The 4,238-nt window shown below is 47.7% G+C and overlaps 1 non-coding gene across 1 annotated transcript; it reads left to right on the top strand.

Moving 5' to 3' along the window:
* Positions 1 to 2,894: 2,894 nt before the first annotated feature.
* On the top strand, positions 2,895 to 2,976 carry trnal-caa. Its single transcript has one exon. It is a non-coding gene; the product is annotated as a tRNA-Leu (tRNA).
* Positions 2,977 to 4,238: the final 1,262 nt, after the last annotated feature.

Raw genomic sequence — 4,238 nt, 5'->3', positions numbered from 1 at the left:
TGGACATTCTCACCTCGCCCCTATTGTCCGGCTTCCTTAACTCTACGAAACGCGGCCCCCAGCTTTTTGATTAAATTAAAAGATGCAATGAAATATGAGCCCTGCAGCCTCATTAGAACATTTTATTTATGGACCCATCTCTCGGGAGCAGGTAACTTCTGCTCAAACTAGAAGCATGGCTGTGGGCTTGTGATTTGGGAAATGTTAACCCCACTTGACCCTTTCCTACTCATTCTGGGAAGGGGTTAAAGTTCATTTCATGATCTCTGATCAGTGCTCCAAAGGAAAGTTTGGAAACCACTTTGAAATCATTTGAATTTATTTTGGAACAAAATTAAATCTCAGCACCTGCTTCAGGCACAATGCGAAGAGTTTAACTCTCCCAAGAATGAATAGGTAGTTAAAATAATTGGTTTTTGGTCCAACTCCTAGGTCTCCCTTTCCAGGTTTCACATTGAAGCATTTGGATACTACCTGTGAGTAAACGAATCACTGCAATCAGAACCTCAATTAGTGCAGGCAGGCAGCTAATTATCACAGCAACTAATGTTCTTCTGAGACATTTTAAATTGAATTTCACTGACCTTTAAATTTAACGGCTCCAGCACGGGTTTCCCGTGGCTCGTGAATCTCTTCAGTGAAATGGAGGGGAGATTGAGCCACGGGTCATGTGGGTATTTAAAATGGTGATCGTCCCACTTGAACAAAAGCTCAGCTATTACAGCTGGTACCTCAAGTGTCCCTGGAACAAAAAAAAACATTTGGCAGAGAGCTCTTCTTTTAATACTGCTTTTTGTAATGTTTGAAGCCTTTCAAATTGAGATCGGGATGGCAGGTGCATTGGATCTGTTCGACAATACTTCAAAAGAGGAAGATCTTCGCCAGCCATGGTAGTGACAACGCCCTGTGGTGGGGACAGCAGGTGAACACAAAAGGGACTGAAGATGACAAGAAGCACTGTTCATGTCACAGGGTGTACAGACAGAGGCTCAGCTTCCTTGAATTCTCAGAAGAGCAGTGTTTCTGCAGGTTGATGGTTGCCACAGCAGTCTAGAAGATAATTTTCTTGACCTGGCAGTCATGCACTAACAGTGACCCAGAATTAAAGTCATTTGTTTTTCCTCTGGTCCTCTGGCAAATGGAGAATTCTTGGGTCTGACTTTTCGGGTTCCTGCCATTCCCAACCTCACTGCAATTTTATTCTGGGGGTGGGCAAAGCCTCAGATGGGAAACCAGTCCTCACCCCAATTGAGGCCCTCAAGTGGCCAATTAGTGGTCACAGACTGCTGTGGTAACCTTGGTGGGCATTCTCTCTAGTGCTGAGGCCTGGAAGACTTTGGTCTCCTGCCATTGGGTGTGTAATAATTAGATATCCATTTAGCGAATTAAGCAGCAGAGTACATTCTGGGATTCACAGTTCTTTTATTGCTATACAATTGTTCAGTACAAATACCAGTTCCATTCTTTCTTTCTGGATCCTATCTCTGTCCAGAAGCCACCCCCTACTGAGGGAAACCCAGCTCTTAAGAACAGGCTTCAATGAGTATCACCTTCTCTCAATTCGCTCTGAAGCTAGGGGCAGGAGGGTAGCACAGTGGTTAGCACTGCTACCTCATAGCGCCAGAGACCCATGTTTGCTTGCGGCCTTGGGTACTGTCTGTGTGGAATTTGTATGTTCTCCCCGTGTTTGCGGGGAGTGCTCCGGTGTCCTCCCACAGACCAAAGATGTGCAGGTTAGGTGGATTGGCAATGCTAAAATTGCCTCATGGTGTCCATAGATTTGTAATTTAGGTGGGGTTATTGGCTCACAGGGATAGGCCGGGGGGTAGAGTGGGCCAAGTTGGGTGTCCTTTTGAAGGGTCAGTGCAGACTCGATGGGCTGAATGGCCCACTTCTGCACTGTAGGGTATCTATTGCTCTATGATTCTAGTCCAGGTCTACAATTAAAGGGACCTGTATTTCTTACACTTTCATGGGCCAGGTGCACCCTCCTTTGCCAAAGCAGCTGGACATTCTGGGCTTAAAGGCAGGTGGGACTTGGAATGGCTGGTTAGCCCAGGAGAATCTTTGGTTGATTTCCTCGAGGTGACCGGTTTATGCTCTTATTCCCTGATGGTGTCTGAGAGCCCCTTAAGATGCCTTGATGAGGAAGGGTTCCTGGAGGGAGATCGAGTGCCTTTCCCCCTCTCACACAGCCATTGATGGATCTCACTCATGGATAGAGCAGTGGTATGCAGTCTGAGCCCATATCCGGCACAAACGGCAGTTGCCACCCTTCCACCGGTGACTTGATCTGCTGGCATGTCAATGCCACATGCTAGGTAGAAAGTGTATGGACTCCTCCACCTTCCATTCTAATTTGGTGACAGCCTCAGACAATCCTGCCTGTCTATGGATCTGAAACATCTCTGTGAGAGTTGATTCCAGAGACTTGTCATTGGGCTCAGATTCAGCAGAAGCTTGGCCTCCACATTCTGTGGACCAGAATCTGTGCTGTGATGACACGCTGATGACCCCGAGCCTGCTCTAAAGCTAGGTTCCATCGAGGTGTGTGTCTGTACTGGTGGAGAGTGTGGGTGATCAGAGGCTCTGCATCTAATGTGTCCTCAGAATCCTCATCTGAGGTGCTCTGAGGGCTGGGGCTGATGGGCTGGTTGGCAGTGCGCCTGCTCCTTTTCTTGCTGGTGGCTGTAATAAAGAGAAGAGATAATTGGTGATTGTCTGCATAGTGTTTGTTCCCTTTAAGGGCGACATCCTGACAGGGCCATGTGATCTGGTTAACCAATCAGGGACCAGGGTGGAGGGTCACCCGAACAAGCGTGGTTTTCTGTATCAGTTTGATCCTGAAAGCTGACACTCAGCCACGAGGCTGCAAGCCCCTGCATTGTAGTTAAGCTGCAATGGCCGAGCGGTTAAGGCGTCGGACTCAAAATCCAATGGGGTTTCCACAGGCAGGTTCGAATCCTGCTCGCAGCGGTTCTTATCCAAAATATTTGGGGATGCGTTAGATTAGTTGTATTGTCGCTGGACTAATAATCCAGACATCCAGGGTGATGATCTGGGGACCCGGGTTCGAATCCCACCACAGCAGGTGATGGAATTTAAACTCAATAAAATATTTGGAATTAAGAAGTCTAATGGTGACAATGAAACTATTGCCGATTGTCGTAAAAACCCATGTGGTTCGCTAATGTCCTTTAGGGAAGGAAATCTGCCATCCTTACCTGGTCTGGCCTACATGGGACTCCAGATTCACAACAATGTGGTTGACTCTTAACTGCCCCTTAAGGGCAGTTAGGGATGGGCCATAAATGGTGGCACAGCCTGCGATGCCCACGTCCCATGATCAAAAAAAATGTAAATAAACATTACAGTTGTTATTTACCTAGGTGAATTGGACATTCTGAATTCTCCCTCTCTGTACCCGAACAGGCACCGGAATGTGGCGACTAGGGGCTTTTCACAGTCACTTCATTATTATAACTGGTGAGCGGGAAATATTACAGACTGAATAGTAACAGCTTTGGAGCGTGGGTGAAGACAATTGGATAGAAGGTCACTGCATTGCTGAAAGTTGCCGATCTTGCCTTTGGCACAGGAACGGTCCCTGCCCTCACCATGCAGCTCTGCTCTTCCTAGGTGGTGAGTGACCTGAGCTTGAGCATCTCCCCATTCTGTCCAGGTTATCTCCCTGTTATTGTGGACGACTTGATCCTGCATAAAGACAGGTGGACAGACTGCAAGCAGAATGGATGCTGAAGCAGGTGATAAGCATCCATGCCTTCTGCTGGTGCTGAGTGTACCTATGTGACTTTTGTCGGATGCGACAAGCAGTAAAGAAGGGTCACTTAACCCTGGTGGAACAATGAGATCATTCATCCTCTTTCAGCACTGGAGTACAGTCCTCACCTGAGGACCGCAGACACTGACCACTCTGCTGACTTCTCCCTGAGCCTCTGGCTCCCTTCGTAGAGATAAAGAACCTCCCTGCCCCTCTCGTCGTGCACTTGTCACTGAAATCGGGTGCACAGCACTTATCTCTTACAAGGGCCATTCCTGTGCTTGCCATGACAAGTTCCGCACTGCTGGGAGTGAATGTGTGTGTGGGTGCCGTTTAAATATGGTGCCCAGAAATAAGATTCCATGAGGTAGCGGAAGCGTGGACAAATCCCACCTGCACCTCCCCGAGATACAATGTGCAGATCATTTATCCCTGCATAGTGAGTGAAAATGAACAA

Source organism: Scyliorhinus canicula, chromosome 3 (assembly GCF_902713615.1).
Source record: "Scyliorhinus canicula chromosome 3, sScyCan1.1, whole genome shotgun sequence".
Taxonomy (NCBI): Eukaryota; Metazoa; Chordata; class Chondrichthyes; order Carcharhiniformes; family Scyliorhinidae; genus Scyliorhinus; species Scyliorhinus canicula.
This window is presented reverse-complemented; position numbering and strand designations above follow the sequence as displayed.